A 25,269-nucleotide genomic window follows, 5' to 3' on the forward strand; every position below is an offset into this window, starting at 1 on the left:
CCAATTCACGGCCAGTCAGAGAGTGCCAATCAGGACCTGGAGATGAGTCTTTGGTGCCTCGTCCTGGCCAACCCCACCACCTGGAGCCAGCAACTCGTGTGGGTGGAGTATGCCCGGAACACCCTTCGCTGCTCGTCTACTGGGCTCTCGCCCTTCTCGTACTCCATGAGTTATCAGCCCCCGCTCTTCCCAGAGCAATAGGAAGAGGTCAACATACCCTCTGCCTAGATGTTTTTCTGCCACTGTCGGCGTACCTGGAAGAGAGCTCGGTCCGCTCTTCTCAAGACCACCTCCAGGTATCGTCGACAGGCGGACCACCACCGGACCCTGGCTCCCCGCTAACATCTTGGGCAGAGGGTATGGTTGTCCACTCGGGATCTACCCCTCCATTTTATTGGCCCTTTCCCCATCTCCAAGATGCTGCTCATCTTCTGTTGCCCCTGTTGTGTCTTTACTATTAAATGATATATGACATGCTATTTTACTAAATCAATTCTCTGTAATTAAAATGACCTGATTAAACTAATCATGTTAATGTAATTCACTAGGAAGTCGGAGCACCACGGAAGAATGTTTATAGAGCAGTTGTCTTCCGAATGTCACGCCCTGGCCTTAGTTATCTTTGTTTTTGTTATTATTTTAGTTAGGTCAGGGTGTGACATGGGGAAGGTATGTGTTTTTGTAGTATCTAGGGGTGTTGTATGTGTATGGGGCAGTGTCTAGTGTAGTTGTCTAGGTAAGTCTATGGTTGCCTGAAGGGTTCTCAATCAGAGACAGCTGTCATTCATTGTCTCTGATTGGGAGCCATATTTAAGGCAGCCATAGGCATTAGGTTAATGTGGGTAATTGTCTATGTTGACCGTTTGAAACTTGTGTGTGCGCACTTACGTCTATAGCTTCACTGTTGTTTTGTTTTGTAAAAGTGTTCGTTTCGTGTTTCGTCATCTTTAATAAAAGAAGATGTCTTCATATCCCGCTGCGCCTTGGTCCGCTTATTATGACGATCGTGACACCGAATAAACTCTTAAAGATCTGGTAATCATTTCTATCAACGCAGTAAATTATTAATCGTCACCTTATTCAGTCTTATCTGAACATTGTAAAATTCTTGGTCTTCACGAACCCTGGCTAACAAGTTGAATCAGCAATATAAAATTTGGTTTCATTATTTATTGACTAAATACCTAAATAATCACAATAATAACATATACACAGGATGGAACATACATTGATTACTAATTATGTCATGAAAGAAAATGTCTCTAGCGGACAAAACTGATATGACGGCTGGTTACACAAAGAAAGGGGGTTGGGTTTGAATGAAAGAGTGGGAAGACTGAGGAACAAAAGGATTGGGTCTCTATTGGACCTTATGAAACTATGCTATCGTAAATACAGAATCTTATGCATTCTAAATAACCACCCATTCGGAAAAGGAAAAAGCAAGAAATATATTTACTCTGAGCTGCGCTTCCATAGATTGGTTGAAGATGGAAGGCTGGGTTGCCCAGCAGAGATCTCCCTTGTCCTTTGAATAATATTTATGGGCGGATACGTTGTAGTCTGTCGTCGTGTGGTAGAAAGGATACGTTGTAGTACCCTGTCGTTCTGAAGAGATTGTCCGTACTTTCCTAGGCCACGCACGTTTACAGCTGCTGCTGATAAACGACATCTAGGATGTATCACTTCTTTAGTGAATAAGAGTTCAAAGTTCATACCAAGTTGCCATACTAATCTCATGCTATATTCTGGCTGGTGTAGTCATCCTTCCAGCGTGGCGATCGTCACCTCCAAGTTGAAATTAGGCATTTTAAACGTTTGCACATCAATCAAGTTTATTTTATATAGCCCTTCGTACATCAGCTAATATCTCAAAGTGCTGTACAGAAACCCAGCCTAAAACCCCAAACAGCAAGCAATCCAGGTGTAGAAGCACGGTGGCTAGGAAAAACTCCCTAGAAAGGCCAAAACCTAGGAAGAAACCTAGAGGGGAACCAGGCTATGAGGGGTGGCCAGTCCATGGGTTGATAAATTTGATTTCCATTGATCATTTTTGTGTGATTTTGTTGTCACCACATTCAACTATGTAAAGAAAAAAGTATTTAATAAGAATATTTCATTCATTCAGATCTAGGATGTGTTATTTTAGTGTTCCCTTAATTTTTCGAGCAGTGTATATATATTGTATTTATGGGAGATTGTAAGTTATGCAGATAATTACATTGTCGGAACCCACAATATATCTGCAATATTAAAGCTGATATAGAAAAAAATGATGTGTGTTGCCTGCTTGAGTGACAGGGGGCGGGGCTAGGTGGTTGTGGCCCGGGAAATGAAAGCATGCGCCCCCGGGAGGCAGCCTGTCTTGTTTGAACAGTTAGATGAGAGTGTTGCGTCGAAATATTGTTACGCCTTGAATTTTATATTGGATTTTCTTTTAGTCACACTGCTGCCCCCAAAATTAAACTCCAAGTCGCACAGCAAAATATTTTGTCGGATATTCGACCAAATTGGTCTTACTTTAGAGCTCTGTGTACACACTATTATGAAGCTATTCACCATCCAAGACGAGAAGGTGACAACGAGGCAAAAGCCCATATTAACACTGAAAGACTAGTAATTAATCACAACATTGTTGCCTCTTTGTTGCTCATTAGTCAAAAACACTGCTCTAGTGTTTAATTTCATCCGCTGCATTCGCTCCTTTTGGGTTTACAGAGTGGAACAAATCCTGATCAGAGGAGGGGGGGGGGGGGGGGTTCTTCTTGGAGAACAAGGTGAAGACGTGCTAACTGATATGTCTCACGTTGAAGTAATGAGGCCTGACATTTAACACTTCTATTTCAGCCCCTGTGATTGCTCTGCCAGCTTTATTAGCCATGACCCAAGTTTCAGGGAGACCGGAGTGGCATTGACCCCTTGTTGCGACTGGTAATGAGTATCGCACGTTTTGGTGTGACAGCTGACTGTGAGGGTCAGCTTGGAGACAACCCAAAGGGTCAACGAGGATGATTGCAGCCAATCAAGGGGTATGAGAGCAGTGGTCCACAACAGGCCTCCACTGCCACAGATGCTGAATCTTGTTAGAATGTTAGTTTATCGCCTTTTCATTTTGTGTTTTTACACTTTGCTATTCTGCTCTTTTCACTTCAAAGGTATTGGGAAAATAAAAATGTTTGTTGTTGTTTTGGCTCTGTATTCCTGCACTTGAAATGATACAATGACTATGAGTTATGGTGCAGGTTGTCAGTTTTAATTTTAGGTTATTTTCATCCATATCGGGTGAACCGTTTAGACATTACTGCACTTTTTGTGTATAGTCCCCCCATTTTAGGGGACCAAAAGTATTGGGACAAATTCACTTATACTGTATGTGTATTAAAGCAATCAAAATTTTACTATTTAGTCCCATATTCCTAGCACGCAATGAGTACATCAAGCTTGTGACTCTACCAACTTGTTGAATGCATTTGCTGATAATTTTGTTTTTGTTTATTTTGTGCCCAATAGAAATTAATGGTGAATAATGGATTGTGTCATTTTGGAGTCCGAGGGTGCTGGAGTACAGATTAATCTAATATTTATCTCTTGGAACAGATAACAAAGCTTCAAAAGGCATTTGTACTTGTTGACAAGATAATGGAATATATTCAGTGAAATCATGAAATATTTACACGTTTCCAGGCAAAAAGGATTTTGATGTTGACAGAAATTGACCACTTCGGTAGAGTATGGTACGGTTTCCCTCTTTGAATAGGTGAGCAAAATTCCCCATAATAGTAAATGAAAATGTGGCCTCTTTTCTTTTGTGTCAATTTGGTCAAGTGTGGAAAGAGATTATAATCCTATTAAAATGTTGTAAGCATCCCTCTCTCTCAACCCCAGGCCTTGTTAGCAATATTCTCACCTTTTTAAAAAGCGTTGTGTTCCCTCTCTAAATGTAGCTGAGTAGTCCACCGTGTGTGCGTCGGATGTGTTTCCTCTCGGCTAGTCTTCCTGTCAAGCTTGTATTTTTGTGCCTGTCTGCTTCGCTGACTGACAGCTTAGAGCTTGCTGTGACATGGAGGCCAGGAATGAGTGAAAGAGAGCTCTTTAGCCTGTGTGCCCAGCCATTTTCCATTTCCTCAAGTCTAATATAGTGGCATCCTGGAGCCAAATGATAGAAAAAGTTGCAAATCCAGAGAGAGAAGCAACACACACACAGGCACGCACACACACAGGCATACAGTGCCTTGTGAAAGTGTTCAGACACCTTGAATTTTTCCACATGTTCTTACGTAACAGCCTCATCCTCATCAATCTACACATACTACCCAATAATAACAAAGTGAAAACAGATTTTTAGATAATCTGGCTAATTTCTTCAACAAAAAAACAGAAATATTTTATTTACATAAATATTCAGACTCTTTGCGATGAGCCACGAAATTGAGCTCAGATGCATCCTGTTTCCACTGATCATCCTTGAGATGTTTCTAAAACTTGATTGGCATCCACCTGTGGTAAATTCAATTGATTGGACATGTTTGGAAAGGCACACACCGGTCTATATAAGGTCCCATAGTTGACAGTGCATGTCAGAGCATGAGTTCGAAGGAATTGTCCGTAGAGCTCCGAGACAGGATTGTGTTGAGGCACAGATCTAAGGAAGGGTACCAAAACATTTCTGCAGCATTGCAGGAAGACACTGGCCTCCATCATTCTTAAACGAAAACGTTTGGAACCACCAAGACTCTTCCTAGAGCTGAGCAATCACAGGGTAAGGACCTTGGTCAGGGAGGTGACTCTGACAGAGCTTTAATGTTCCTCTGTGGAGATGGGAGAACCTTCCAGAAGGACAACCTCTCTGCAGCACTCCACCAATCAGGCCTTTATGGTACAGTTGCCAGACGGAAGCCACTACTCAGTAAGAGGCACATGACCCCCAGCTTGGAGTTTGCCAAAAGGCACCTAAAGACTCTCAGAACATGAGAAACAAGATTATCTGGTCTGAGAGAAACCAAGATTGAACTTTTTGTCTATATGCCAAGCATCACGTCTGGAGGAAACCTGGCACCATGCCTACGGTGAAGCATGATGGTAGCAGCATCCTGCTGTGGGGATGTTTTTCAGCGGCAGGGACTGGGAGACTAGTCAGGATCGAGGCAAAGATGAACAGAGCAAAGTATAGAGAGATCCTTGATGAAAACTTGCTCCAGAGCACTCAGGACCTCAGACTGGGCAAAGGTTCACCTTCCAACAGGACAACGACCCTAAGCAGACAGCCAAGACAACTCAGGTGTGGCTTCAGGACAAGTTTCTGAATGTCCTTGAGTGGCCCAGCCAGAGCCCGGACTTGAACTTTGAGAAGATCTGCAGAGAAGAACCGGAGAAAATCCCCAAATACAGGTTTCAAATCAAATCGTATTTATCACATGCGCGAAAATCAACAGGTGCAGTGAAATGCTTACTTACAAGCCCTTAACCAACAATGCAGTTTTAAGAAAACAAGTGTCAAGAAAGTATTTACTAAAATAAACGGAAGTGAATAAAACAGTAACGAGGCAATGTGCGGGGCCACCGGTTAGTCGAGGTAACATGCACATGTAGGTAGAGGTAAGGTGAATATGCATGGACAATAAAAAAAGAGTAACAGCAGCAAAAAAATGGGGGTGGGCTGGGGACAATGCAAATAGTCCGGGTAGCCATTTCATTAGCTGTTCAGGAGTCTTATGGCTTGGGGGTAGAAGCTGTTAAGCCTTTTGGACCTAGACTTTGCACTTTGGTACCACTTGCCATGCAGTAGCAGAGAGAACAGTCTAATACTTTGGTAATTTTTTGGGCCTTCCTCTGATGCCACCTGGTACAGAAGTCCTGAATGCCAGGAAGCTTGAGCCCGGTGATGTACTGGGCCGTAGGCACCACCCTCTGTAGTGCCTTACGGTCAGAGGCCGAGCAGTTGCCATACCAGGCGGTGATGCAACCAGTCAGGATGCTCTCGATGGTGCAGCTGTAGAACTTTTTGATGATCTGAGGACCCATGCCAAATCTTTTCAGTCTTCTGAGGGGGATTAGGCATTTTTGTGCCCTTTTCATGATTGTTTTGGTGTGTTTGGACCATGATAGTTTGTTGGTGATGTGGACCATGATAGTTTGTTGGTGATGTAGACACCAAGGAACTTGAAGCTCTCAACATGTTACACCACCGTCCCGTTGATGAGAACGGGGGCGTGCTCGGTCCTCCTTTTTCTGTAGTCCACTATCATCTCCTTTGTCTTGATCACGTTGAGGGAGAGGTTGTTATCCTGGCACCACACAGCCAGGTTTCTTACCTCCCCCTATAGGCTGTTTTATCGTTATCAGAGATCAGGCCTACAACTGTTGTGTCATTGGCAAACTTAGTGATGGTGTCGGAGTCATGCTTAACCATGAAGTCATGGGTTAACAGGGAGTACAGAAGGGGACAAAGCACACACCCCTGAGCAGCCCCCCTGTTGAGGATCAACGTGGCAGATGTGTTATTACCTACCCTTACCACCTGGGGGTGGGCCATCAGGAAGTCCAGGATCCAGTTGCAGAGGGAGGTGTTTAGTCCCAGGGTCCTTCGCTTTCTGATGAGCTTTGAGGGCACTATGGTGTTAAACGCTGAGCTGTAGTCAATGAATTGCATTCTCATGTCAGGGTTCATTTTGTCCAGGTGGGAAAGGGCAGTGTGGAGTGCAATAGAGATCGCTTCATCTGTGGATCTGTTGGGGCGGTATGCAAATTAGAGTGGGTTTAGGGTTTCTGGGATAATGGTGTTGGTGTGAGCCATGACCAGACTTTCAAAGCACTTCATGGCTACAGACGTGAGTGCTATTGGTCGGTAGTCATTCAGGCAGGTTACCTTGGTGTTCTTGGGCACAGAATGGTGGTGTGCTTGAAACATGTTGATATTACAGACTCGGCCAGGGACAGGTTGAAAATGTCAGTGAAGACACTTACCAGTTGGTCAGCATATGCTCGGAGTACACATCATGGTAATCTGAGGCCTTGTGAATGTTGTCCTGCTTAAAGGTCTTACTCACATCGGCTACGGGGAGAGAGTGACCACAAAGTCCTTGCAACAGCTGATGCTCCCATGCATGCTTCAGTGTTGCTTAGCTCGAAGCATGCATAGAAGTTATTTTGCTCGTCTGGTAGGCTCGTCTGGCAGCTCGCGGCTGTGCTTCCCTTTGTAGTTTGCAAGCCCTGCAACATCCGATGAGCGCCGGAGCCAGTGTAGTGCGATTCAGTCTTAGTCCTGCATCGACCCTTTGCCTGTTGTATGATTCGTCGGAGATGATGATTGTAAGAAATCTTCAGGTTTGAGTCCCCCTCATTGAAAGAGGCAGCTGTGGTCAGATTTGCCAAATGGAATGCAAGGAAGAGCTTTGCGTGTGGAGTAAAGGTGGTCTATAGTTTTGTTTTCTCCTCTGGTTGCACATTCTACACATGCTGGTAGAAATGAGGTAAAACAGTTTTAAGTTTCCCTGCATTAAAGTCCCCGGCTACTAGGAGCATTTTCCTGTTTCCTTATGGTGTGCCAAGCTTGAGCCGTCATACCCAAGAAGACTTGAGGCTGTATTCGCTACCAAAGGTGCTTCAAAAAATACTGAGTAAAGGGTCTGAATACTTATGTAAATGTTATATTTCATTTTTAATAAATTTGCAAAAAATTATAATAATACATTTTAGCTTTGTCATTATGGGGTTTTGTGTGTAGATTGATGAGGGGAAAATAACAATTGAATCAGTTTTATAATAAGGCTATAACCTAAAAAAAATGGAAAAAGTCAAGGGGTCTGAATAGTTCGTTAAGGCACTGTATACACACACACAAGCATGTACAGTATGCACACATACTGCGCGTGTTGTGCAATGACCTGGCCTGACTTGTCATTCTGTCAAGTCCCATTTTTTCCTTAGGTCTTTCAACTCCCACTGGTGCTGTGCAAGGTGTGCTGATAGAATAAGTGCCAAGTGCTTCATGCCAAACCAAAAATCTAAACTGAAAATTATACTGAACAGAAATATAAACACAACATGCTTCAATTTCAAAGATTTACTGAGTTACAGTTCATATAAGGAAATCAGTCAATTGAAATAAATGAATTAGGCCTTAATCTATGGATTTCACATGACTGGGAATACAGATATGCAACTGTTAGTCACAGATACACTACATGACCAAAAGTATGTGGACACCTGCTTGTCGAAAATCGAATTCAAAAATCACGGGCATCAATATGGAGTTGGTCCCCCCTTTGCTGCTATAACAGCCTCCAAGAGCATTAGTGAGATTGGGCACTGATGTTGGGCGATTAGGCCAGGCTCGCAGTCGGCGTTTCAGTACATCCAAAAAGGGTTTGTTGGGGTTAAGGTCAGGGCTCTGTACAGGCCAGTCAAGTTCGTCAACACCAATTTCATCAAACCATTTGTGTGGACCTCGCTTTGTGCAAAAGGGCATTGTCATGCTGAAACAGGAAAAGGACTTCCCCAAACTTTTGCCACAAAGTTGGAAGCACAGAATCTTCTAAAATGTCACTGTATGCTGTAGCGTTAAGATTTCTCTTCGCTGGAACTAAGGGACCTAGCCCGAACCATGAAAAACAGCCCCAGACCATTATTCCTACTCCAAACCTTACAGTTGGCTCTATGCATTGGGGTAGGTAGCGTTGTTGCTACCGGGGCAGCTCTAGCAGGGCAGACATTTGACGAACTGACTTGTTGGAAAGGTGGCATCGTATGACAAGTGTCAAGTTGAACATCACTGTGGTTTTCAGTAAGGCCATTCTACTGACAATGTTTGTCTATGGAGATTGTATGGCTGTGTGCTCGATTTTATACACCTGTCTGCAACGGTTGTGGCTGAAATAGCCGAATCCATTGAATTGAAGAGGTGTCCACATACTTTTGTGGATATAGTGTACCTTAAAAAAAGGTAGGGGCATGGATCAGAAAACCAGTCATTGTCTGGTGTGATCACCATTTGCCTCATGAAGCACACCACATCTCCTTTGCATAGAGTTGATCAGGCTGTTGAGTGTGATCTGTGGAATGTTGTCCCACTTCTCTTCAGAGGTTGTGCGAAGTTGCTGAATATTGGTGGGAACTGGAACCTGCTGTCGTACATGTCGATCCAGGACATCCCAAGATGCTCAATGTGTGACATGTCTGGTGAGTATACAGGCCATGGAGGAACTGAGACATTTTCAGCTTCCAGGAATTATGTACAGATCCTTGCAACATGGGGCCGTGCATTATCATGCTGAAACATGAGGTGGTGGCGCGTCAATAGGCCTAAGGATCTTGTCATGGTATCACTGTGCATTCAAATTGCCATCAATAAAATGCAGTTGTGTTCATTGTCTGTAGCTTATGCCTGCTCATACCATAACTCCACCATGGGACACTCTGTTCACAACGTTGACATCAGCAAACCGCTCGCCCACACACCGCCATACAGGCTGTCTGCCATCTGCCCGGTTGGATTCATCCGTGAAGAGCACACTTCAACGTGAAAGTGGCCATCGAAGGTGAGCATTTGCCCACTGAAGTCAGTTACGATGCCGCACTGCAGTCAGATTAGGACCCAGGTGAGGACGACGAGCACACAGATGAGCTTCCCTGAGGTGTTTTTTGACAGTTTGTGCAGAAATTATTCGGTTGTGCAAACCCACAGTTTCATAAGCTGTCCGGGTGGCTGGTCTCAGATGATCCGCAGGTGAAGAAGCCGGATGTGGAGGTCCTGGGCTGGCATGGTTACACGTGGTCTGCTCTTGTGAGGCCAGTTGGATGTCCTCCCAAATTCTGGCAAATGAGTTGGAGGCGGTTTATGGAATGGAAATTAACATTCAATTCTCTGGCAACAGCCTTGGTGGAGATTTATGCAATCATCATGTCAATTTCACGCTCCCTCATAACTTGAGAACTCTGTGGCATTGCTTTGTGTGACAAAACTGCACATATTAGATCGGCCTTTTATTTTCCCCAGCACAAAGTGCACCTGTGTAATGATCACGCTGTTTAATCAGCTTATTGATATACCACACCTGTCAGGTCGATTGATTATCTTGGCAAAGGAGAAATGCTCACTAACAGGGATTTAAAGAAATATGGGATGTAAAATAGGGATGTAAAGGGAGAGCTTTTGTGTGTAGGGAACATTTCTGGGATATTTTATTTCAGCTGTTGATACATGGGACATACCCTTTACTTGTTGCGTTTAGATTTTTGTTCAATATACATGGTGATTAGCATCCTTGATTCATTGTCAAAAGAGATGATAGTACATTTTTTGTGAAAATTTGTTTTAGATATGATGTTGCTATTCCCATGCTTTAAGTCTCATATACTTGTCAAGACAGTCAATTCTATCAACTGGGTTTTTCTACATCTAAGACAAATGGTTCCTCGTTTACGGTCATTTTGTTACTGTCTAAATCACAGCCTAAAAGCCAGCCAAATGTCAAGATTAGCTGAGTTTAGCACTCCTACCCACTCACTTTCAAGAGAATGAGGCACAAATCTATCTCATTGTAGAAAAATACACATGTTTTGATTTGTCAGAATTATGAATATTGCCCTTTTGGGATCAACTCATATTGGTTGATGCACTTTTGGGATCAACTCATATTGGTTGATGCACTGTCCACTCACCTTAATTTAATGATTTGAAATGTATAATTTTGGATGATTTGGAGATATCTACTTATTTGTGATTGAAGAGATTAAATGATGAAACGTATCTGTAATTAAACATACAGTAGTTTTGCTTATGTTGTGAACGATTGGAAAACCTTTCAAATTTGGACATTGGAATAGTTATTTCCACTCGAGCGCATTAGCATATCTACCAATTACAACACCCCTGACTACATGTACTTTACTCCACATGAGAAAAACGGGCTAGCCTTCCGCTAAGTTGAACATACCAAAGAAGTGTTCTCGACTGCTTAGTTTCACACTCACTAACATGGCTGACGTCTATCTGCCTTGCCCCTGTTCTCGCTTTAATCCCTCAGTTACCATCGTGTCTGTCCTGTTTTGGTCTGCACCGTGAATAATGCATATGACAAGCGTTAGGCAGAGTCACACAGTGCCGAGCCACTGTGAAACTCCTGCCAGAGCCCCACATTTTTTCGGATACTTAATTTTCTTGACTGAGTTGCAATGTTTTACAAAGACTTCAAGCCTCACAGGTGGCAGAAAAAAAGGCCCGTCACATGGCAGGGTAAATAAGAGGTTTATCCTCGACTCCACTGGCGGCAGCAGAACTACGGCACAACTCATTTTTCATACAGTCCATAGTCACTTTTTTCTCAAATTGGCAAAATTACTATCATTATAGACTGCTGCCCACTGCTGTTTTGTAGGTAGCCAGCAAGGGATAGCCAGAGGTACTTGGCGGATATCCCTCCAACATTCCAATATAACACTGACATTTAGATCACAGCAGATGACGCTATTGACACTTTGGATAGGCCGTAATTAGTTCTCGGTTTAGCATTCAGCGTGTGAGGCATTGCATCGCTAAATGTCAATTATCGTGGCAGTTCCATTCAGCAGCTAACCTTCAGTCATCACTGGAAGGACTAAAGTGAGGGTTGCCTGTAAGAATAAGCCTGTTTTATCTTTTCTCAGACAGTTCTCTTGACAGGACTAAGTGTTATGGTAAAATGTAACATTCAAACAATGAGGAGGATTTGCAGGCTATTTGCAAATATTGCCTGTGGGGTGTAAGGATAGGTTAATTGCTTATTGGTCATATTTGGAGTCTTCTGTAGTTCATATCATGTTACGAAGGTGGCTATCAAACCATTTGATGGGGCTAACTTGGTGGTCAGTTCTCAAAGAAGACAAAGAGGGCGGTATACACAACCTAAACAAATACATATTTTTTACATCCTAAACAAATACTGGCGGTGTTCAAAAAAATGATATTGTGATAAAGGAGTGACTCATTGCGTGAGGTTCCCATGACACACCACATTTGTACTTCGACAGGAATGTAAACAGCTTGCCTCAAACAAAGGGCTATAGAATGAGGTTTGTGCATAAAACCAAATGCACACAAAATGTATCTGAAGGGTCCTAAACTGGGATACTGTCATACAATGCACAGAAATACATTATCTGTCACAGGCCAGTGGTTGGCAAAGTGTTTTATATAAAATAGTGTACATCAACACTGCCTAAGCTTCAATATGCTGACAAGGACTGCCTATGCTCAAATGCTTATGTTACACCTTCATGTCTTTTTTAGTGAGGTGATGCAAAACTTTTAGCTTAGCTAACACATTTTCCTACTGAGTAGCAGGGGCTTATGGAACCGGACAAGGATAAGGAAACTATTCATTTGGATATATAGCTATTGGGTGGCTGTGGGGATGAAATGTGTGGCGTGACTCAAAAGAGATGCACTGAGCTGCAACCTATCCAGATTGTCCCTCTGTGGGCATCACCCTACATACACGTAAAGGACGTCACGCTGCTTGATTATCGAGTACCACTTCTTCCCGATTTGACCCATACCTGCCGTGAACTTGGGACCTCTGCCTCATAAACACACTTGACCGTCCTCCCTCAAGCATTTTAGCCGATCGTGACACCTCAAAAGCTAGTTAATGACACAAGCGGGATTCTTAAGGCTGAGGAGTAAGTTTCAGACATCCCCATGTCCTACACACACAAACACGTTTTTTTTACTATCCTTGTGGGGACAAAACATTTGATTCCATTCAAAAATCCTGTTTTCCCTAAAACCTAACCCTAAACTTAACCATAACTGCTAAGCCTAACCCATAACCCTAAAATAGCCTTTATCCTTCTGGTGACCGGCAAAATGTTCCCACTTGTCCGAATTGTCCTTGTTTGTGCTAAAGATACAGTACATACCCACTTTCTTTCATTCACATAAACACACACACACACACACACCCCGCTCTAAGCCCTCAGAGGCAAACCCCCTTTGGCATGGTGCATTAGCTGTCCCTTTTTAAAAGCCACTTTCGATAACCCAGCCGCTCCAATGACACAATGACAAGTTCAAATACGGCTCCCGTCAGTGTTACTCCATTAGTTTGCCACCACGTGGCTCTGACTCAGTGTAAAGCAGAGCAACCAAGGTGGGATGCAGTGGCACTCTGATGGCTATCCTCCCAGGCAGGACACTGTTGACGTGCTTCCCTACTCTCTTGGTTGGTCAGGCAATACTGTCCATACTGGATTAAGCATCTTGTCTTTCTTCAGTGTAGTCTGGTTTTTGTACAATATGTCTCTATCCTTCATGAAAGGTTTTAAATCCCTCTCAGCGAATTGACATCCAAAGTTTTAGAGATGCATGTGTAACACTTACATTTAACCAAATTCAACACTAAACCCAACTCAGGGGGAATTCACAAGTATGTGTCTAATGTTAATATCAGTGCAGGGGCTGTAACAGAACAGACATTATTGCTGTTGAGTTTATAATTGACAGTGAAAAGTTAGTTAAGTGCACATGCACACACATTTGTGCTCATCACATTTTGGGGGCCTGCTATTTATGTTGGTTAGCATTGTAAACAGTAGACAAAGACCAAGGTTATTGTATTCGCTGTACAGTTCACAATACATTGGGCCTTTGTTTAAACAGTGCAGCACACATCTTCCCTTTTTCCTAATGTACGATGACAGTTTTCAACTTTTATACACTGGTGTATAAAATGTTAAGGAAAGAGGCAGGAGGTCACATATGCCATCCTTCCTTGCAGTAAAGCTGAATAGCTGTTGAAGTTGGCCGTGGGCGAACCTGAGTCATACAAACAGCAGCAAACAAATTGTGGGTCGATAATAGCTGGTTGACAGGGCGCAAATGACTTTTGAAGCTGTATGACACTTTGATTTCTGAATTTTCTCTACGGCCCAATTTATCTACCTCCTGAGAAGCTGACTACTTTGTAATGGATGTGGGCATAGCATCTTTGTTTGTTTTATCGCCCACCACATTGGATGAATCCCTCAGGAACCTAATGGAATCTATGACAGATCTGTTACGCATAGAACATTGAAATTACTTAAAATAAAGCTGAAGTACATTTTCTAGACCAGTGTTTCCCAACTCCAGTCCTCAAGTACCCGAAACAGTACTCGTTTTTGGTGGTTTCATGTGGGTGTATGTGAAATGTCTAGCAGTGCTCTAGCAGTGATGTCCCCGGCTCCCGTCAGTGTTACTCTGAGACCTATAAGTAGTTGTTTCCCTTTCTCTTCAAGAGCTGTGGTTTTTGTGGCACGATGGGTAATACTACTTCTTGGGTGACAAGTGACGAAGTGTTCAGAGAGTCACTGGTTGGGCCAACAAGAGGCATGGAAGAAACCACATTTCAAACCACCTTCGTAGATGGTTTGAAATCTGATACAAATCTGATTCCTGGCCATCCGACTTATGTCTGAAAGGTCAAATCTTATATATTTTCCCTCAAGAGGTTTTTAGACTGTTATTTGGTAAATCTTGTTGCTTGCTAGCTACTCAGTTGACAAGAACATGTAGTAGCTAAGTAGCTGGTTAATTGTTTACAAACAAACGAGTGAATGTGCTAGAAAGCTAAACAGCTAGCTAGCTAGTTGACTGCTGTGGCTAGCCAAAAAGGACTCATTTTGTAAGTTGGATCCTCTTATCCTTTGAGGCTTTAAAAGTATTCTTACGTTATGATTTTTAACATTCAAACTAACTGGGAAACATCTGTCACCTTTGCTTGCTACATAACTTCTGAGTGATAGGAAGCACCATCACCAATCAGCCTACACCATTGCGCACACACCCCTCATTACTATGACAACTAGCGTAGACATGTCAGCAAATTACTTGTGTGAACACATAAATCCGATTTGTAACATGCTGTTTGGAAAGTCAGTACTCTAAAATGGAACTGATTTGAGCATTAAGATTTGAGCAAAATAAACTGATTTGAGCATTAAGGCTTTAAGTCCTGCAGTGTGGAAAAGGCTTTACTGCTATTTCCATCGACTAACATTTACGCAGCTAGCCAGTCAGTTAGGCAGCTTTACGTCTGACAATGGGTTTCCACTAGATAACACAAACACGAAGTCAAATTCACTATCGTAAAAACGAATGAAAACTAAAATATGCTTTTTGGTCTTCATGTAAGATTAAGATGATGCATAAGGTTAGTAGTGTGGTTAAGGTTCAGGTTAGGTTTAAAATCTGATTTTAAGACAGCAGAAAAACCATTTAAGGTTCTAGATAGAACCTTTTCTTCTAACATGCTGACCGGACACGTCTCGTGCGCGAGCGTCGCAAAATAAATTTAGAAATCCATGTCATTCAATTATTGCACCCACACTGCTTGCGCACTCCAACGAGCGTCTGCAACGCCAAGGGCTAAAATAGAAGTCGTGCCTATTTCTGACGCAGATAGCGCTGAAAGTCATTTCCTCATTGGTTTATAGAAGCAGGTACCCACGTGCCATCTCCTCATTGGTTATACCCACGTGGGTGATTGAAAGACGAACTTTGTTGCCGGTTGTCGTGGTAATACAATGAAAGTTTAGATGCGATCACCATAGAAGTTAAAAGATGAAAAAGCCTGGAAGGAGGAGAGATGACTAGAAACGATTCGATTGGCCGTTTTATGTGTGGATACATTTTTGGAGTATAGGTCCTTGTGCATTTCAGGTAAAATAACAACTCAATGTTTATATCCCAGGACAAATTAGCTAGCAACAGCAAGCTAGCTAAATAGGACAAATTAACGTTAGCTAGCTAGACTAATCCAATGAACCATTGCATTTCTGTTCAAAATGTTTTATCAAGACCTCCCAAATGTGCCTAATTCGTTTATTAATACATTTTCAAGTTCATAACTGTCCATTCTCCTCAAACAATAGCATGGTATTCTTTCACTGTAATAGCTACTGTAATTTGGACAGTGCCGTTAGTTAACAATAATTTAAGCTTTCTGCCAATATCAGATTTGAATATGTCCGGGGACATTTTCTTGTTACTTAAAATGTCATGTTAATCATATTAGCGCATGTTAGCTCAACCGTCCCTTGGGGGCCACCGATCCCGTAGAGATTTTAACCTGTCTCTTCCCCTTTATCAACACTGATTAAGAACAAATTCTTATTTACAATAACAGCCTAAGAGCAGTGGGTTAACTGACTTGTTCAAGGGCAGAACGACAGATGTTTACTTTGTCAGCTCGGGGATTCGATCTCGCAACCTTTCAGTTACTGGCCCAACGCTAAAATGTTGTAGGCCTACATTTAAGTGTACACGTTCATGTAATATAGGCCATGCAATATGATTGTTAGGCAATAGCAGTGTGTTGGTGTGCAAGGCTGAACGAGGTAGGTCCTTATTAAGTGTCACGGTCGTCTTCTTGAATGACAGTGGACCAACATGCAGCGCGTGGAAAATACATCTCTTTATTTTGTAAGAGAGGAAAAAAACACGAAACAAACACTATACACAAACTAACCAAAACAACCGTGAAGCTACAAATGCAAGTGCACACATAAACTACTTACGTTCAACATAGACAATGACCCACAAACAGCTAAAGCCTATGGCTGCCTTAAATATGGCTCCCAATCAGAGACAACAATAACCAGCTGTCTCTAATTGAGACCCAATTCAGGCAACCATAGACTTTCCTAGACACCTACACTGAACACTAAACCATCTATTCTACTAAACCCCCTAAACCAAACAACACCCTAGACAATACAAAAAACACATACTTCACCATGTCACACCCTGACCTAACTAAAATAATAATGAAAACAAAGATAACTAAGGCCAGGGTGTGACATTAAGTTCATTCTTAATTGTCATTTTAAATCTGTTGGCTGTAGGCTACATCCCTTTTCAACACACTAACACAATACATGTAAATCTACATTTCAAAGGGGAGGAGTCATGTGAGATTCGAACCATTGGTACAATTACGCAAACTAGGCACTTTACGCAAAGAGCAATTTGACCTGTCAGTCAAATACACATGATGGTTGCTTTGATGATCAGAATGTGCTGTTGGACTGAGATATGGACATTTCCATGAACAAGCGTTGGAACACGTCCAACTACATTGACTATTTTAATTGGCTGAAGCTGAACTTGTTCCAGGATATAATCACTGCCACCTGGTGAGGTTAGCATAGGGCTAACATGTGCCATTTTATCTAATGGGACTAGCTATAATTAAGTGTTCCACCACATGCAAGCAAATCAACAGTTTGAATTGCCTGACATGCATTTTGAGACAAATAAACTGTGTAAATTGAAATGGTTGCTTATGTTTGCAAGAATGGCCCAAGAATGATTATTATAATTCTACGGTTGGTGTTGTTTGGCACGACAACAAATGAAAAAGCCAGGTAGGAGTTATGGCGTTGCAGTAACCAAAGTATTGGTATATGTTTCCCAGGGGACCCCAATCACATTGGAATATATGTTAAATTTAGACAAGGAGTTTAGAAATGGCTTTCTGATATATATATATATAAATAAATATGTTGTATGCTTTGTAAACAGTAGGTGTGGACTAACAGTAAAATGCTTACTTAAGGGCCCTTCCCAACAATCCAGAGAGAAAGTAAATAGAGAAATAATAGAAAATTAAAACACGTAGTAATAAAAGTAATAGTAGATACTCAAAGAGTAACAATAACCTGGTTATATACAAGGGGTACCAGTACTGAGTCGATGTGCAGGGGTACGAGGTAATTGAGGTAGATATGTACATATAGTAACTAGGGTAAACAGTAGCAGCAGCATATGTGGTGAGTCAAAAAAGTTAGTGAAAAAAGGGTCAATGCAGATAGTCTGGTTAACTATTTATCAGTCTTATGGCTTGAGGGTAGAAGCTGTTCATGGTCTTGTTGGTTCCAGACTTGATGCATCGGTACTTCAACATGCTGATCTATACCACCACTGGTTGTAACCTGTATTAGAACTAACGTTTGCTTTGCACAAGCTAATGTATTTAACTAAAAGGCATTTAGGTGGACAGCTAACTTTAATCCCACCAAAGTGTCCGATTTCAAATAGGCTTTACAGCGAAAGCACCACAAACGATTATGTTAGGTCACCCCAAAACCACAGCAATTTTTTCAGGCCAAAGACAGGAGTCACAAAAAGCAGGAATAGAGATAGAATTAATCACTAACCTTTGATGATCTTCATCAGATGACACTCATAGGACTTCATGTTACACAATACAAATATGTTTTGTTCGATAAAGTTCATATTTATATCCAAAAACCAAAGTTTACATTGGCGCCATGTTCAGAAATGCCTCCAAAATATCCGGAGAAATTGCAGAGAGCCATGTTAAATAACATAAATACTCATCATAAACTTTGATGAAAGATACATGTTTTACATAGAATTAAAGATACACTTGTTCTTAATGCAACCGCTGTGTCTGATTTCAAAAAGCTTTATGGCAAAAGCACAAAATTCAATGATCTGAGAACAGCGTTCAGCCACAAAAGGAAGCCATACAGTTACCCGCCAAATTGTGCAGTCAACAAATTAATAAATAGTATTATAAATCTTCACTTACCTTTGCCGATCTTTGTCGGAATGCACTCCCAGGACTCCCACTTCCACAAGAAATGTTTGTTTTTTTCGGTAATATCCATCATTTATCCTGTTTGGGCTGCAAGGGGCAGTATTGAGTAGCCAGATAAAAGGTGCCCATTTCAAACGGCCTCGTACTCAATTCTTGCTCGTACAATATGCATATTATTATTACTATTGGATAGAAAACACTATCTAGTTTCTAGAACCGTTTGAATTATTTATCTGAGTGAAACAGAACTCATTCTGCACAAACTTCCTGACCAGGAAGTGGAAAGTCTGAAATCGATGCTCTGTTCTTCTTCCTGCCTATAAATGGGCACAAGACCTATTAGTATACATGCATGTCATACACCTTCCCCTGGGTGTCAAGAGGCTGTGAGAGAAGAAATGAGGTGATTATTTTGGTCTGAGATGGAACACATCATCTGGGAATGACGTGTCCCCCATTTTCTGTACTCTGAAGAGCGCGAGGTGGACAGTGGGATTGCCTTTTGTTTAGCTGCCGTTATAGGCGACTACAATCTCCGGCTTTGATTTTATTTGATACATGTCACCATATCATCGTAAAGTATGTTTTTTCAATATAGTTTCATCAGAATATTGAAATTTTTTCGGGAGTTTTGCCGTGTTCCGTTCTCTTCCGTTTGTTGACATGGAGAACTTTGTGCCACTAGGCTAGCGCGCTTGCTAAATGAAGAGGAAAAGTTGCCGTTCTAAATCCAAACAACGATTATTCTGGACAAAGGACACCTTGTCCAACATTCTGATGGAAGATCAGCAAAAGTAAGAAACATTTTATGATGCTATTTCATATATCTGTCGTAGTCGTCGGCGCCCAAGTGTTTCTGGCTATTGTGGTAAGCTAATATAACGCTACATTTTTTCCCCGCTGTAAAACACTTAATAAATCGGAAATATTGGCTGGAATCACAAGATGCCTGTCTTTCATTTTCTGTACACTATATATTTTTCAGAAATGTTTTATGATGAGTAATTAGGTATTTGACGTTGGTGCCTGTAATTATTATGGCTGCTTTCGGTGCAATTTCTGACAGTAGATGCAATGTAAACTATGATTTATACCTGAAATATGCAAATTTTTCTAACATAACATATGCTATACAATAAATATGTTATCAGACTGTCATCTGATGAAGTTGTTTCTTGGTTAGTGGCTATTTATATCTTTCACGTTCCTGACCTATTTCTGTTAGTTTGTTGTATGTGTTAGTTGGTCAGGACGTGAGTTTGGGTGGGCATTCTATGTTCTCTGTTTCTATGTTGGTTTAAGGGTTGCCTGGTATGGCTCTTAGAGGCAGGTGTTTGGCGTTCCTCTAATTGAGAGTCATATTTAGGTAGGTTGTTTCACAGTGTTCGTTGTGGGTGGTTGTCTCCTGTGTCAGTGTTTGTCGCACCATACGGGACTGTTCGGTTTGTTTTGTATATCGTTCTTTTGTGTAGTCTATTTTCCTGTTCGTGAGTTCTGCGTTGTATGTGAGTTCGCATGTCCAGGTTTGTCTACTCCGTTTTGTTGTTTTGTTAGTTTATAGTCAAGTTCGTGTTTTCGTCTTTTCTGTAAATAAATATGTCAACTCAAGACGCTGCATTTTGGTTTAATCCAAAAACCGTTACAAAATCTTTATTTGGTCGAATTTGTGATAGCTACTGATGGAATAAAAAACTGGTGTAGTAAAAAAAGAGGTGTTTCTTTTGCTAACGTGGTTAGCTAATAGATTTACATATTGTGTCTTCCCTGATAAACATTTTAAAAATCAAATCAAATCAAATTTTATTAGAGGGCCACCAAAATCGGACATGTTGGCTGGATTCACAAGATGTGTACCTTTTCATATGCTGTATTGGACTTGTTAATGTGTGAAAGTTAAATATTGAAAAAAACTATCTTTTTAATTTCGCGCCCTGCACTTGAAGTGGCTGTTGTCATAAGTGTACCGACGCCGGGCTGCAGCCATAAGAAGTTAACCTGTTATGGCTGCAGGGGGCGTATTGAGTAGCCAGATACAATGTGCCCATTTCAAACGGCGTCGTACTCAATTCTTGCTCATACAATATGCATATTATTATTACAATTGGATAGAAAACACTCTAGTTTCTAAAACAGTTTGAATTATTTCTCTGAGTGAAACAGAACTCCTTCTGCAGCACTTTTCCTGACCAGGAAGTGAAATGTCAGAAATCGATGCTCTGTTCAACTGCATGCCTATACATGGGCGTGATACGTAGGTGTCTACAAACACTTCCTACGCCTTACCCTGGTTGTCAAGATGCGGTAAGAGAAGAAATTTCGTGTCTATCTTGGTCTGAGGTGGAATAAAAGGTCTTTCTTTGACGTGACCGTCCATATCCTGTTTCTGGAGCGCGCGAAAGAGGACATGGATATGGCTTCTGTTTAACCTTTCACGAGCCTCTACCCCGGGTCCGGGAGCACCCCCCCCCCCCCCCCCCACACTGATTAGCATCGCTAGCATAGCGTCACAATTAAATAGTAGCATCTAAATATCATTAAATCACAAGTCCAAGACACCTAATGAAAGATACAGATCCTGTGAATAAAGCCACCATTTCAGATTTTTTAAATGTTTTACAGGGAAGACACAATATGTAAATCTATTAGCTAAACACGTTAGCAAAAATCACCATTTTTCTTTGTCCACCATTTTCTCTCAACACCAGTAGCTATCACCAATTCGGCTAAACTAAAATATTGATAGCCACTAACCAAGAAAAAAACTCATCAGATGACAGTCTGATAACATATTTATGGTATAGGATAGGTTTTGTTAGAAAACTGTGCATATTTCAGGTAGAAATCGTAGTTTAAAATTGCACCCACCGTCACAACTAGACTAGAATAAATACATTGAGCAACGTGTATTACCTAATTACTAATCATCAAACATTTCGTAAAAATACACAGCATACACTAATCGAAAGACACAGATCCTGTGAATACAGACAATATTTCAGATTTTCTAAGTGTCTTACAGCGAAAACACAATAAATCGTTATATTAGCATACCACATGTGCAAACATTACCAGAGCATTGATTCTAGCCAAAGAGAGCGATAACGTAATCATCGCCAAAATATATTAATTTTTTCACTAACCTTCTCAGAATTCTTCAGATGACACTCCTGTAACATCATATTACAACATACACAGAGAGTTTGTTCGAAAATGTGCATATTTAGCCACCAACATCATGGTTAGACAATGACAAAAGTAGCTCAGCTGGTCAGAAAATGTCCTGCACCATATTAGACAGTGATCTAGTCTTATACATAAATACTCATAAACTTGACTAAAAAATACAGGGTGGACAGCGATTGATAGACAAGTTAATTCTTAATACAATCGCGGAATTACATTTTTTAAATTATCCTTACTTTTCAATACAGGTTGCGCCAAGTGAAGCTATAGCAAACAAGATGGCGGCATAAACGTTTAACATTTATCGACAGAAACACGATTTATCATCATAAATTGTTCTTACTATGAGCTGTTCTCCCATCAGAATCTTGGACAATGAATCCTTTCTTGGGTCTAATCTTCTTTTGGTCGAAAGATGTCCACTTGTCCGTCGAAATGCCCACTAACGTACGACCGGGACCCGAAACGTGCCCGGAGCTTCAAAGTCTATTACAAAGCAATGCCTCAAAATCGCACTAAACGGATATAAATTGCTATAAAACGGTTTAAATTAACTACATTATGATGTTTCTAACACCTATAACAAGTAAAAAGATGACCGACGCTATATTACTGGCTAAACCAATGCTTGGAAAAAGGCCAGTCACATATCCTTCTTGCGTTGAGCGCAGTGTCCAAAGGAAGGCTACTTCCGGTATTTTGTCATTTATAGAGCCAATGATTGCGCAATCGACTCCATTCAAATTGTCACCACTTACTGACATCTAGAGGAAGGTGTGGGCAGTGTTTATCTCATAGGATTAACAGAGACTTTTAAAACTGATCTGGAACCAGAGGCCAAGATGTCTAAATCTCACACACTGGGAGGAAAAGTGCTGTAGAATGAGTTCTGTTTCACTCAGAGACATATTTCAAACACAGACCACTTCTCAGTTCCTAGGCGGGGTTAGCGGTCCTGCTGCTGGGTTGTTGCCCTCCTACCGCCTCCTCCACGTCTCCTGATGTACTGGCCTGTCTCCTGGTAGCGCCTCCATGCTCTGGACACTACGCTGACAGACACAGCAAACCTTTTTGCCACAGCTCGCATTGATGTGCCATCCTGGATGAGCTGCACTACCTGAGCCACTTGTGTGGGTTGTAGACTCCGTCTCATGCTACCACTAGAGTGAGAGCACCGCCAGCATTCAAAAGTGACCAAAATATCAGCCAGGAAGCATAAGAACTGAGAAGTGGTCTGTGGTCACCACCTGCAGAATCACTCCTTTATTGGGGGTGTCTTGCTAATTGCCTATAAATTCCACATTTTGTCTATTCCATTTGCACAACAGCATGTGAAATTTATTGTCAATCAGTGTTGCTTCCTAAGTGGACAGTTTGATTTCACAGAAGTGTGATTGACTTGGAGTTACATTGTGTTGTTTAAGTGTTCCCTTTATTTTTTTGAGCAGTGTATATTACACTTTATTGCAGTTATTCAGTGGCTTGTCTTGTGGCTGCATAGAGGGTTAGGATACAGACCCGGTAGAGGTTGTGGTTTGGATTTGAACCCGGTTTAGGGAAAGGTCTGGGATAGGTAGTGCTCAGTGTGGTAGAGAAAGGAGTGTTTTGGTAGTGTATTCTTCTATTATTTTCTTCACTGATTGGTTGTCTTTTGCTATGTAAATATATTTTTTTTTTTAACACCCATTTTTCTCCCCAATTTCGATCTTGTCTCATGGCTGCAACTAAAGGTCAAGTCATGCGTCCTCCGAAACATGACCTGCTAAACATCGCTTTGTCTCCTCCTAAGCATGACCCGCTAAACCGTGCTTCCTACCCCGGAAGCCAACCACACCAATGTGTCGGAGAAAACACTGTTCAACAGATGACCAAAGTGAGCCTGTGGGCGCCCGGCCCGCTACAAGGAGTTGCTAGAGCGCGATGAGCCAAGTAAGGCCAAACCCTCCCCTAACCTGGATGACACTGTACCTGTCTATCGACAGTTGCTGCAGTGACATCATTAACATTCTATTGAAATTATTACTTGCATAGTGGAGTCTTTTGTTTATACATGTAGCTAGCTAACTAAACAATGAACCATAATCCCAACTCATAAATTTACTACCATGCATGAATCTGCAGGTAGCTAACCAACCAGGTTCAATGTTAGCTAGCTATAGCTTAATGTTAGTTAGCTATGCAAATAGCTCTGAGATACGAATAATAATACTACACAGATCAAGCGAGGCAGTCAGCTAACGTTAGCTAGCTAGCGAACAGAACACTTTAACTTCAAATGAAAATAACTTTCTGACAAAATTAGAAACGTGTAATAGTATCTGAAAATGTACCTAACTAGACTAGCTTACCTGTATACATGGATGGACGCTTCTCCCGTTCTGTCATGGATGCCATCGTTGCCCTTAGTTTGAAGATTTAGTCCGGAGAAAGGTGTTTTAAACAACAGCCTTAGGTGTGTTCTCTTTTCGACTCTGTCTGCAAATTTGCATTCAAACTCCAGAATTTTCTCCATCTTCTTAGCTATCATACTTTGAATACACTGATTTGAAAACTCGGTCCTCCAGAAAGTAGAGAGCAGAACTTACAGTACCAGTCAAATATTTGGACACACTTACTCATTTCAGGATTTTTCTTTATTTTTACTATTTTCTACATTGTAGAATAATAGTGAAGATATCAAAACTAACAAATAACACATATGGAATCATGTAGTAACCAAAAAAGTGTTATACAAATAAAAATGTATTTTATATTTGAGATTCTTCAAAGTAGCCACCCTTTGCCTTGATGAAAGCTTTGCACACTCTTGGCATTTTCTCAAACAGCTTCATGAGATAGTCACCTGGAATGCATTTCAATTAACTGGTATGACTTGTTAAAAGGTCATTTCTGGAATTTCTTTCCTTCTCAATGCATTTGAGCCAATCAGTTGTGTTTTGACAAGGTATACAGAATATAGTCCTATTTGGTAAAAGACCAAGTCCATATTATGGCAAGAACAGCTCAAATAAGCAAAGAGAAATGACAGTCCATCATTACTTTAAGACATGAAGGTCAGTCAATACGGAACATTTCAAGACATTAACGTTTCTTCAAGTGCAGCCGCAAAACCATGATGAAACTGGCTCTCATGAGGACCACCACAGGAAAGGAAGAACCAGAGTTACCTCTGCTGCAGAGGATAAGTTCATTAGAGTTAACTGCACCCCAGAATCCAGCCCAAATAAATGCTTCACAGAGTTCAAGTAACAGACACATTTCAACATCATCTGTTCAGAGGCCTTCATGCTCCAATTTCTACAAAGAAACTACCACTAAAGGATATAGTAATAATAAGAAGAGACTTGCTTTGGCCAAGAAACACAAGCAATGGACATTAGACCGGTAGCAATATGTCCTTTGGTCTGGAGTCCAAACTGGATATTTTTGATTACAAACGCTGTTTCTTTGTGAGACGCAGAGTAGGTGAACGGATGATTTCTGCATGTGTGGTTCCCATGTGAAG

This window comes from Salvelinus fontinalis, chromosome 9, assembly GCF_029448725.1.
Source record: "Salvelinus fontinalis isolate EN_2023a chromosome 9, ASM2944872v1, whole genome shotgun sequence".
Taxonomy (NCBI): Eukaryota; Metazoa; Chordata; class Actinopteri; order Salmoniformes; family Salmonidae; genus Salvelinus; species Salvelinus fontinalis.